The sequence below is a fragment of the Azolla caroliniana genome, unplaced genomic scaffold, assembly GCF_043228905.1.
Source record: "Azolla caroliniana isolate FFs.n. ecotype wild unplaced genomic scaffold, voAzoCaro1.0.p SCAF_1, whole genome shotgun sequence".
In the NCBI taxonomy this organism is placed as follows: Eukaryota; Viridiplantae; Streptophyta; class Polypodiopsida; order Salviniales; family Salviniaceae; genus Azolla; species Azolla caroliniana.
In genome coordinates, this window is record NW_028230436.1 from 988,756 (window position 1) to 1,001,406 (window position 12,651).

At 40.4% G+C, this 12,651-nt stretch overlaps 1 long non-coding RNA gene across 1 annotated transcript; it reads right to left on the reverse strand.

The window, feature by feature from the left end:
• Window positions 1-3,856: 3,856 nt before the first annotated feature.
• On the reverse strand, window positions 3,857-12,651 carry LOC147868139 (uncharacterized). Its single transcript, XR_015531152.1, has 2 exons — window positions 12,457-12,651; window positions 3,857-4,879 (listed from the first exon to the last, which is right to left on the reverse strand). It is a non-coding gene; the product is annotated as an uncharacterized LOC147868139 (long non-coding RNA).

Below are 12,651 nucleotides of genomic sequence, written 5' to 3' on the forward strand. Positions count from 1 at the left end.
CACTCCAAGTGATTATGATCTTTTTGAACGATCGTTTTTTTTCAATTACTTGGGCAATCCTTCATAAATTTTTGTAGTACGTGTAGATGACCGCACACATAATATTATAGTTTTGATGCAAATAGTTCAAACTAAAAGGAAGTGTAGGTTTTCCAACCTTTGTACTTACTTAGAAAGGATGGGTTGCCAATGCCCTTCTAATTTTCTCGAGCCTTGAATAAACGAGGGTTCACTCATTGATGCCCCCATGAGATAGCTGAACATGGAAAACACAAACCAAGTCATAATTGTAGGACATTGACAAATACAAATGAGGGTTTCAAACATGTTTTACAAATATTTCCACAATAGCAAAAATTATTGAAAACAGATAAAATGTTGAAAGGATAAAATGTCAATAAATGCCTCCTCTTCCTTTGAACACTCAACCAAGGCTTCATGAGGGGAAATCCCCAAGTCACCAAATGCTATGCAATCTCTAAGTGATGCAAAGGATGTGCACATAATGTCGTTCGACTTACCATTTTGAACATATACTTTTATGAGACATGTATGCAAAGATTTTATGCCCAAAGATTTATCATTTAAACCTAATTCACCTAGTGATCAACATAATGTCTAAATGGGAATGATGGCTAATGAAAATTGAAAGAAACCTTTGTAATCAAGCAACAAATGTTGATGATATTTTGGTGAGGGTGCAGGAGAAACGTTTCTTCAACCAATTTATATGCGAATGACAACATAACAACACGAAGGGGAAATAAAAGTTTTTATCGATCCTAGTCCCATATGCTGCATAAGAGTGAGTAACAAACAATGTTTGAAAGTTAAAGGTATTGAAACTATTTTTATGTATAAAATTTTCACATCAACCAAATTTTCATTTGTCGTTTACAAATCTCAAGAGTTGGGGATATTTATGCTATGTCTTATACATATAATTGACATCTTGCATCAAAAGGAGAAGATGTCATTATCCATTATTTATTATTGTGAAACCATTTATTCTTTGGTATGTGTACATTGAAATTAATTTGGGAACACATGGGTTTATTTATATGTTTTAGTGTACACTTGTTTTCTATACATACATACATATAGGCATATTCATAAAACAATATGTGTTGGTATATGCATAGTGTATGTGAAGGGAATTTCTAAGACATACGAGCACATAGTTTAGGAGGTGAATGTTTTTCCATGACGGCAAGCTTCTCATCTATCCATAACCCATTCAATGCTTCGATGTCAATTGATACTTAATAAGTTTACATGAGCAATGTTGTAGAAAACAATCTTCCAGCACATGTACTCTTGAGTGAGTAGATACATAACAACACATTGGATGAAGTGATAGCTATCCCTAGAATACAATAGATTGTTAGACCCAAGCACTAACCCATCCACCTTATAGGATGATCGCACATGAGCGCACTTTTTCACATCTACCACTCCCCCCCCTCTTTGAAAAGCTTTACGGATAGAAACAACATCATATGATAGATTCACATTTTGTTTCATAGTTGATATTGTGAACGCTTGCCTCCTTCAACTTAGCCTTTCCTCCACCTCATTGGAGTTATCCCAATCGAGTACTCCATGGCAAGTTAATCCAACACGATTCTCATTCAAAGGGCTAAGCACAAACTAAATCATTCTCATATGAATTGAGACTTCTATAACGTGGAACTAAATGTCAATATGTTTGGCCTCCCTATTGAGAAAATTATTTTCAATATTAATTTAAATTTGGCTTTCGTGTGCTATCCAGATTCTCTCTCCATCAATCAACACCCTAATTTCCATTATGACGTGCTTTCTTAGGTCACAATTGTTTTTCCGTATCTATCTATCTTGACCACATTGCTTCATGACACGCATTGCATGATGCTTCCTTGTATTCCCTCCACCTCCATTGAGGACAATGACACACTTGATTGCTTCTTGTTAGTTTAAGACAATATTTCATGGTCGGGAGGAAACTAGACTCCGATTGTCAACCTCTTGTCCTCTAAAACCATAGCCGGGTCAACATCTTTGAGCCAACTATACCTCCTAAATAAATGGTTTTAGAGTGGAATAGTTCATATCCATTTGGTATGCTAGCTAATTTATTGGAATGGAGACTATTGGACCACTCTTAGGGTTTCAAACCTCCAATCGTAGCAAATAACCTACTTAATTCTTCTACACAAATAACTTTTGTTATTATTCTTTCCTTGCATTAATTCACAAACCTATTAGCCTTGTACTAGTCTTTCAAACCCATTTTGTCCCCGTAATTGGTCTATCCATTAGCTCCCATATGTGGTTATCCAAACTACTTTCCTTCTCAAAGTCCATGGTCTTCCTAGACATCAAACTCTTCACTCCCACCTACACAAAGATCAGCTTCATAATGTGAGGTTGACCATTTGATGGGTTGTATGTTTCCATCATGGTTGGTCCTTTATTTGACTATCTACAAAAGTGCAAGGTTGACTACATTTATTCAACAAACTTATTCTAGTGGCATGGAGTCTATCTTCCATCTCAAAAAGTGGCATTCCATCAAGAATTCCCAGTTTCAAAAATGAAAAGAAGCAGGTTGTGTATCTCCACAAGAACATGATCTTGGGAAAGAGGGATGTCCGCAATCAACTTCTTGTCATCAATTACATATTCACTATTAATTACCACAATATTTAATACATTGACAACTTTTGGAAGTACATTCCATACCTATTGAACATAAAACCATCACTCACAAGTCAATGGACTGATGGACAGCATTATTTAGACTCTAATGCAATATTTGCAATGCTTCATTAATTATAGACACAATGATTACTAGATTGGATATCTATTATAGAATTGGCTTAGTGTGGAGCAACAAATTATCAATGGGTCTTATGCTACAAAATTGGTTTCCTTTTCTTACACTTACAAAAGTAATCACAATGCCCTAAAACACTACCAATTCACTTCCATCGTTGCCATTGACGTTTTTAGCCCATTATTAGGGTAGGTTCTATTTTCTATCAATTCATTTCCATTGTTGCCCTTAGTAAGGATATGTCCTAATTTGCAACAAAAATAAAAACAACAAAATGGGTTTTCATCGTGGTAAGATGGAATGCCAAATCAACCATAATTATAAGATCCCATACGAGCAGATAAGTGAAACTTGCCAATTCTGTCATAAATCTCAAATAAATCATACCTACCTTACATGACATTATTTCATTGTACGCTACATCAAATTAATAACTCACTGAAGTAGGATGACAATGCAAATCAATTTCACCAAATCTTTTGAGAATATCGTTACTGTTATTCCATGCCTGTTTCATTTTACTATACCGACCATTACTCATAAAGACACTCCAAATATACACAAAACCACAAGCACTATTTCATTCCAAGCTTTATACAGATATCACACTGCTCGGTTGTCCACTAGAAAGCTCTCAGTCTAACTTAAGATTATTACAAATACGATACAGTTCAGGCCTTGCTTTCATCCACTCACTGAAAAGCCTCTCTCCAGCATTTGTATTACCGTGAAATGCAACAGAGCTGAACAAATATAATCTGAATGCTATAAGGAAACAGTATCTTCTGCAAAGAGTTTATATACAATAAATCATTACAATGATAAAACATATTATTTTGCCGGAAGGTAATAAACCGTCATTTAAGTTTAGTTGAGATTGCAAAACAAAACATCATGATTTTGGATGCATCTATAACTTTAATTTCAAAATTGAAGGGTGATTTTAAACAATGCAAATGAAAAAAATACATGGAAGTCAGGTTTCATTTTTAACACGGTAGTCTTGACTCTTTTTACCAAAACCAAAATGTCCTTCCCTTGGGTTTTAGAAAAGTCATAACAACTGCAACATACAAAATATTTTTTCCCAACTCATCTTTATAAGACGATGGTTAAGGAAACAAATCTATGTACTCCAAAGTAGAGGAAAACTAATCTGAAAGTTATTCTATAGACACATTCCAAGCTATTCCATTGACAACAACAAAAGTAGTTGCATCCAGAGACAAGCCGTCGCAGCTCATAGATATGAACCATTTCAATGCTTCTTCAACCTGCTCTTGTTCAGCATAATTTGTAATAAATACATTCCAAGCTATTCCATAAACAGAAACAAAAGTTGTAACATCCCGAGACAAGCCCTCGCAACTCCTAGAGTGGAACCATTAGAATGATTTTTCAGCATGCTATATTTCTGTGCTTCTTCAAGACAACACATTTCATATGCACGTCTGTAAACACAAAAAGAATGCTTCCTCTTTCCACATCAATCATCTTGTTGGTTAGTCTTGACTCTTTTTCCATCGTCTCTCAGCTGTTTCGTACCACCACTCTTCTCCATAACAATGCACAGAAGAGCCCTAGAAATAAATTTTACAGCTAGTGGGGCTTCAAACTAGGAATTCTTCAGGTAAAATCAATCGCCTGTAATAGACCATAGAATGGCCTGAAAGAATCTAGGCTACTCATTATGAACCCTAGAAAGAAACCTTAGAACAATTGAGGTTTCAAACTAGGACTTCTTTTGGTAAATGGAAACATCTATGCTACCGTAAAAGACCGTACAGTAGTCTCCAATCCATTATATTACGCACTTTTTAGCGAAAATAGGATCCTCATTATGGTTTAGTAATATGCACTTGGCATGTTCATATCATAGCTTCATTAAGCATATGTAATAGGACAAAGGCATGACAAGTTCTTAACAGACGTATTTACCTTAGAGCTTTAATGCCCATGTCCAGGTTATGAGTTTTGAAATCCTCAATAGCTAAACTACAGTTTTTCAACTGTTGCTTGTAAAAAACAATGTCCTCATGAAGACTCCCAGCATCTTGACACCTGCGAATGAAGATAGTAGTTATGATTATAAGATATATCAAACTAATCTCTTTAATGAAGGTGTTAACCATCAATTGTGGCTTTAAGCAAGAGGCTGATATCAAAGAAAAAACTCTACAAGGGTAATGTATTTTCCCTTTTCGACCCAAGTGTGCATAGTTAAAATTTGTAAAATCTACTAGGGTACTTCCATATGTTCCCAATATAGAGGTATGTTGAAATTTTTCCTAATTAAGTTTGACAACACTAGGCAAAAGGGATATTTCTTACAATTAAATCTGAACGAGGAAAATGCAATAAGTAGATACGAAAGTAATAAGAAAGATAACCAGGCGGTTCTCGATTAACGTGAAAATTGATGGGAAGATGCTGAACACGTCCCAACCTCAGTTGGGCAAAGTATGGATCTGAATCAGTAAACCAAAAAGCTGCGAAAGGAAAGGATAGAAAATAAAACCAAAGTTTATAAATTTAGTCTGTCTGTTTCCAGAAGTTTCAGCAGGTTACAGCTGATAGTGGCTCAGTGTTATTAATTAGGGAAAAGTATCAGGATACCCCTGGAAGTTCGTCTATTTAACAGAATGCCCTTGGAAGTTCCAAATTTACCAAACTACCCCTATGTCCAAAAAAATACACTTTATAAAGTAATTATACACTCAAATCTTTGGTAAATAGGGCTAGTTCGGGTCCATTTCTTCCATCTTTGGTAAATAGGGCTTGTACATTTGAGTGTATAATTACTTTATAAAGTGTAATTTTTTGGACATAGGGGTAGTTTGATCAATTTGGAACTTCCAAGGGCATTTTGGTAAATAGACGAACTTCTAGGGGTATCCTGGTACTTTTCCCTATTAATTATAAGGCACATTCCCCTAAAGACTTCATCGTAATCAACCTTGGACTGTATGTCGCTGGCTTAGGGCACATCTATTGGTGTCAAGCAAATTGTTCTGCATTTTGAACTAGTCATTACTACGGAACTTTTACTTGTTTTAAGGCAATAAAATTAAAGTTTCTCTTGTAGACAAACTAGCGCTTTTATTAATTTTAGGGCTTCATAGACACTGTACTAGATTCTAACTCATGTGTGTTGGAGGGTGGCAGCCCCAGACCTGCACTCTCTTTCATCTTTATTATCTCTGTTCTACATTCCCTCTCTTCCTAGATTCTTCTCTCTCTAGAATCTCCAACTCTTTAAATGCCTTCTCTCTCTAGAATCTGCATCGCTTTAAATGCCTTTTTCTCTCTTCCACTTTTTCCAAGATATTGGACCTGTTTGGTAGTACAAGGGTCACTTAACCAGCCTCTTTTGTAAAGTCTTTGTTTAGCTGTGTTTCTATTATTTGCAACCATTTTTTCTACTGTTGCCTAACAGCCTTCTCACTGCTTTGGCTGAGTCTATGTGTTTCTAACAACTGTTCCATTGCTGTTATTAACAGCTTTTCTCTCATGGTATAAGAGCAGTGAGGTCTCCATATCCTCAACCTGAATTTTTTTGCCAAAGAGCACACAGACCTAGCTTCTTTTATCTCCCCCTCCTAACCCTATAGAGGAGGTTCTCTTAGCAGCCACCTCCCAACCTACAAAGGAGGTTCTTTTTTCTTTTCCCCTCATCTAGGGAGGAGTAGAAAGACCCTGAGCATCTACTTACAGCTGCTGCAAATTGTCCAGTTGTAGCTGAAGAGGAGGATATCCATGGCCTTGCATGCCACCATTGTGTCATCAACCATTCCCCAACTCCCCAAAGAGTCCAACTTGGATGGGAGCAATTACTTGGATGGGAACTTGGATTGCTATAGTACCATCGTCTATGGAATGTAGTCAATGGTAGTGACAAGAAACCGCAGGTAACTTCATCCTCTTCAACCAAATCAGTTGTTGGCTCATCTAATGCTGAGATTGAAGCTTGGCTAGATAAGCATTCTCGTGCTCATGCTTTCCTCATGTTTAATATTAAACCGAGGATCGCTCGTCAATTTCACGATACAGATGACGAGACAGCCAATGAACTATGGGCAGCCATCGAAAAGAGGTATCATCGAGCTAATCAACTTATGGCACAAGCGGATCGGCCATGTCAACTACTAAAGGCTTCAAGACTGCAATCAAAACAGGTAGTATTCGGATTGCCGAAATTTAGTGGCCGGAAGGCACAGATTTGTGAAGCCCGTCAACTTGGGAAGCAACACTAACTTCCATTCCCCAACGAGCGAAACCGGAGCCGGAACCTGAAGAAAAGCGAAGTCTTTGACTGTATCCGAAACCTAAAAAGTCTTGTCGAAAGGGAAACGGAAAGACAGATAAAGTATCTGCAATCGGATGGCGAAAAAGAATACTTTTCCAACCAATTCAACTATTATTTGCAAAAGATGGGAATTCAGAGAAAATTCAACTGCAGATATACGCCGAAACAAAACGACGTAGCCGAAAGAAAGAACCGATCAATTGTGGAAGCGGCAAGGGCAATGCTGGAGGAGAAGAGCATGGCCAGATTTTACTGGGCCAAAGTGGTTCGTACCACGGTCTACATCCAAAATCAAATCGGGGAGAAGGTGTTAGCACATGAGCTGTATTTCGGGCGAAAGACGAACTTGCAACACCCAAGGGTATTCAGTAGTATTGCCTACGTGCATGTGCCGGATGAGAAGTGGAAGAAGTTGAATGCCAAGTTGGAGAATTGTATCCTAGTCGGCTACTCACATGAACAGGAGTATAAGCGTTACAACCCCCGAACAAAGGAGGTCCGAGTGAGCCGAGATATTGAATTCGACGAGTCGGCATCATGGTACTCCCTACCGACTCCAACTCCGACTCCGACACCAACCCCCAACAACTCCGACCACCGATCACTGAGGATGAGGCCAGTGAGCCTGAAATGATTCAGGAAGAAGAAGAAGAAGATATCGGTGCTCTAGAGGAGAGTCTGATTTCATTCCGGCTGAGTGGGCCGAATGAAAGACCGAGTCAGAACAACCAATTAGATGATGAGCCGGCAAGTAGTGGAGACTTGGCCGTGCTCTCCCCGCGCAAGGAACAATGGAGACGGTTCACCCAGAACGAAAAAAGGAAGAAGAAGATGCTGGAATACGGCATCGACAAAGAAGAGTCGGATAGAGCGACTCCGACTCCAGAAAGCATGAAGACGAACCTTCAAAGACGAAGTCCGCGTTGGCCAAGAGGGCCCTAAAATCGGCAAATGAGAAGTTACGGCGATCGACCCGCCAGAAGAATCCCGTGAAGCGGTATGGTTATAATGAGTATATGGCACATCATTATGCATACATGACAAAGGTAGCGGATGTGCGTGAGTCGGAGAACTACGCAGAAGCGGCAAAAGACACAAATTGGCGTGCCGCAATGGAGGAAGAGATGCGAGCAGTAACGGAGAATGAGACTTGGGACTTGGTTGACGCCCCCAAGGGCATGAAGCCGATCAGATGCAAGTGGGTGTACAAGATCAAGTACAATGCCGACGGCTCCGTCAACCGCTACAAGGCCCGGTTAGTGGCCAAGGGCTATGCACAACAACACAGCATCGACTACGATAAGACATTCACGCCGGTCGCGAAGATGAAGACCGTCCATGTCTTGCTTGCGGTCGCCACGGCGAAGGGTTGGCATTTGCACTATATGGATGTGAAGAACACGTTCCTACAAGGAGAACTTGAGGAACAGGTATACATGGTGCATCCACCCGGATTGAATACCTCAGCAGTATGCAGACTGAAGAAGTTCCTTTACGGATTAAAGCAAGCCCCGCATGCCTGGAACGTGAAGATCACACAGCGCCTGCGTCGGATGGGGTTTGCTACATCAAAGTCGAACTCTTCACTCTTCATCCGGCAAGGTCAGAATGGGGCGGTAAGTCTCTTACTTTATGTTGATGATTTAGTCATCACCGGCATCGACCCAAAGGAAACTGGTCGTGTGAAGTTTCAACTTGCAGCATCATTTGAGATGAAGGACCTGGGGGACCTTCACTACTTCCTCGGGATCGAAGTGATCCACACCCCCGACGGCATATTTTTGTCTCAGCAACACTATGTTTTGAATATGTTGTTCAAGTTCGACATGACAGTTTGCCGACTGGTCTCAACGCCCCTTGACCGGAATTTGAAGCTACGTCTTGACTCCGGAATGGCCTGCGACAAGAAACAGTTCCAACAAATTGTCAGAAGCCTCATATACCTAACTATCACCTGACCTGACAGTTATCCGGTCGGAGTGATCAATCAATACATGTAGCGATCGACCGTCAAGCACCTTCAATGCGCGCATCGACTACTGCGATATGTGAGCAGCACTAAGGATCGGGGATTGTTGTACCGACGCGGTATAACCGAAAAGTTAGTCGGTTATACATATGCCAATTGGGCTGGTGATGCGTCGGATCGTCGGTCAACATCCGCCTTCATGTTTTTTTTCGGGAGCGCGGCTATTGCGTGGAGCAGCAAGAAGCAGCTGACAATGACTGTCGAGCATTGACGCTAAATACAGAGGAGCTACCGTCGCAACCTGTGAAACCATATGGCTTCGGCAACTACTGAGACCTTCGGATCAAATTATCAACTCCGATCTCGATCTACTACGACAACATTAGTAGCATGCAGCTCGCCAAGAACCCCGTATTCCATGCTAGCACAAAGCACACCAAAGTGCATTATCACTTCATGCACGAGTGGGTCCTGAGCGGTGAAGTCAAACTCCAGTATGTTCGAACCGATCGGCAGCTTGCCGACATCTTCACCAAGCTACTTGGATCGAACAAGTTGCAACACTTTTCGAAGATGCTTGGGCTACAGCATCTCGACATGCCGCATTTGAAGGGGAGAACCGAAATAGGAACTGGGAGAACAGGTAAAGGCACCGCCGAAGACAAGGAGAACGAAACCAAAACAGGGGGAGACAAGGAGAAAAAGGGAGCCAAGTCGACTGAGAAAGTCGGCACATCCGATAAAGTCAAAACGAGCGGCTACAACGGCAGAGTCAAGAAGGACAAAGCCGATCGGAAGATGAAGGCCAAGACCCAGACATGGTTTGATGCGGTAAAGGGCCTAAAGGATGAAGACGAATTAGAGTCAGCCAATTCGGACAAGAGCGGGAACGAATCAATGGAAGTCAATTCGGTTGAACAACTCGATTCAGAAGAGCCAGATCAGTTGAAAGCCAAACAGATGAAAAGGCATCAAAAGTCGACACCGACACAGGGAAGCCAACGAGTCAAGAAGCGTTGAAGTCACAGCAACGAAGGAGCTGAGATGGGCCTTATGAGCAAACAAGCTGACCGAGAACGTCGAAGTGCGCAGAACCGGCGGGTTGTGGCAAGTAGCAATGGGCACGGTTTCGGCTCGAACCAAACCAAACCAAACCAAACCGTTAAGCCATGGTTTCACAGTTTATTGGTTCCAAAAAATTATAATGGTCTAGTTTGGTTTGGATTTTCGATAAACGGTTCGGTTTCGGTTCTAAAACTCGGGTTTATAGGTTTATAGGTTTTTGGTTAACTTTTGTTTTACCTTAATAGTTTATTGATTTAATGGTTTAATTAATGGTTTTTTTATTGATTTAATTATTAAATGTTTATTTAATTTAATGGTTCAATTAAAGTTTCTTTTATTGATTTAATAAATGTAACTTAAATGCTTATTTAATTTAATGTATTTTTGTTTATTTAGATGTTTAATTAGTTTAATTTAAGTGGTTAGGTTTAAATGTTTTATTAAATGGTTCAGTTTGGTTTCAACTTTTCCCTAAACGGTTTGGTTTTAAATGGTTTGGTTTCAACTATTTCTTAAATGGTTTGGTTTCAATACTACGAGTTCATAAACGGTTTGATTTGGTTTTTGTTTTAAATAAACGGTTCGGTTTCGGTTCGGTTCGGTTTTTTTGCCTTGAAACCGAACCGCGCCCATTGCTAGTGGCAAGCGGGACCGGACGGGTCGAGGAGCGCGAATGAGGCGTGAAGACACCAGGAGAAGCCGGAAGCAAGGACTGGCAACGACAAACACCACAATCCGACCCCAAGTTGAGCTCGAGGGGGAGTGTTGAGCAAACAAGCTCAACATGATCCAGATCAACTGAATAAGCCAGAGCCGAATTGTAATCCGGAAGGAAGAACCGGATCAGTGTCTGGATCAGTATCCAGAACGGAGAGCCGGATCAATGTCTGAAACCAAGAGCCAAATCAGTATCCAGATCTGTGCGTAACCGGACTAGCAACGACAAACACCACAATCCGACCCCAAGTTGAGCTCGAGGGGGAGTGTTGAGCAAACAAGCTCAACATGATCCAGATCAACTGAATAAGCCAGAGCCGGATTGTAATTCGGAAGGAAGAACCGGATCAGTGTCTGGATCAGTATCCGGAACGGAGAGCCGGGTCAATGTCCGAAACCAAGAGCCAAACCAGTATCCAGATCTATGCGTAACCGGTAAGCCATTAGAGGCCTACGGTCCTAGCCTATTAGATAGGCATATGTTTGGGAGCTTGTGTCATGGCTCAGTACAAGCATTGAAGTACTTGTCAGTACTTCTATGAGCCCTTTTAAGGACGTGTATAAAAGTGCTCATAGAACACATTGTATGTACAGAGTGTTGAGTATTATTTTGATATAAAGTTTTACTAGTTTGCTCTCTCTGTCTCTCCTACGTACTCTCTGTGTGTTTCAAGCTTTCCATTAAACCTTAGTTCTATTTTCTATTGCTATCCGGTTGAGTCGGTTGTGTCTACGAGCTTCTGCACGTAACACTTCACACTGCATCACCTTTTCTACCTCTCTACTAATAGATGATAAGAAAAAACACTATTGACATGTATCATAATCATAATATTAGGATGAGAACAATAGCTCGTTCTGTCTAAAGTGCTATCACCTATTTTGCCTCTTTATGAATGGATGATACGACAAATCACTGTTGACAAGTATCTTTATCACAATATTAGGATGAGAACAGCATCTCATTCTATCTAACCCATGTTTACCTATTTTATCTCTTTATGAATAGTTGATAAGATAAATCACTATGGCATCTATCATAATCACACTTAACTTGCATACTAAATTGGGCAGCAAGCTTAACTGTCTATGATAGTTCATATTATAGAGCTATATTGAATCACGATAGGCTCCTTCAGATGCAAATTTATAGAGCTATATTGAATCACGATAGGCCCCTTCCGATGCAATGTAATCCCCCCCAGATAGCTATAAGGTAAATTCCTACTAGAGTACGTTATATGCAGACAGCTAGAATGTAAATGCATACTAGAGTAGGGTAGAACGTGAGTAATCTTTCAATTTTCAAGAAACCCAAACATATCTCGATGTTATGATTAATCATAGGGAATCCAGTCATGAGTGTCAACGTATGTATAGACACACGATATATGCTACATATTAAGCAGACGCTCAATAGTGTTTCAACGTGAATAAATCTTTCACTTCATTAAGAGATACACTGAAAGCAATATGCACACGATACAAGCCCCTCCCTAACTAGACAAACAAAAACAAGAAAAGAAACACAGAGTCATAAGGAGGGAGGAAGGAAGGAAGGAGGTAAGAAGAATAAAGAACCTGGCGATAGTTGGGAGCTCCGTGGACGTGAGGGCGGAGGCGTTTGTTCTGGGCATCCAGGTAAGTGATCGTTCTTCATGATGGTCTTCTTCCCCAGCACCCCACCCCTGCAGGCGTCTCTCCATCACCGACTCTGGCTCGCAATGATGACTCGATGCCGCTGTGTGCAAGGCACCACCATCAGCAGCAGCAGCA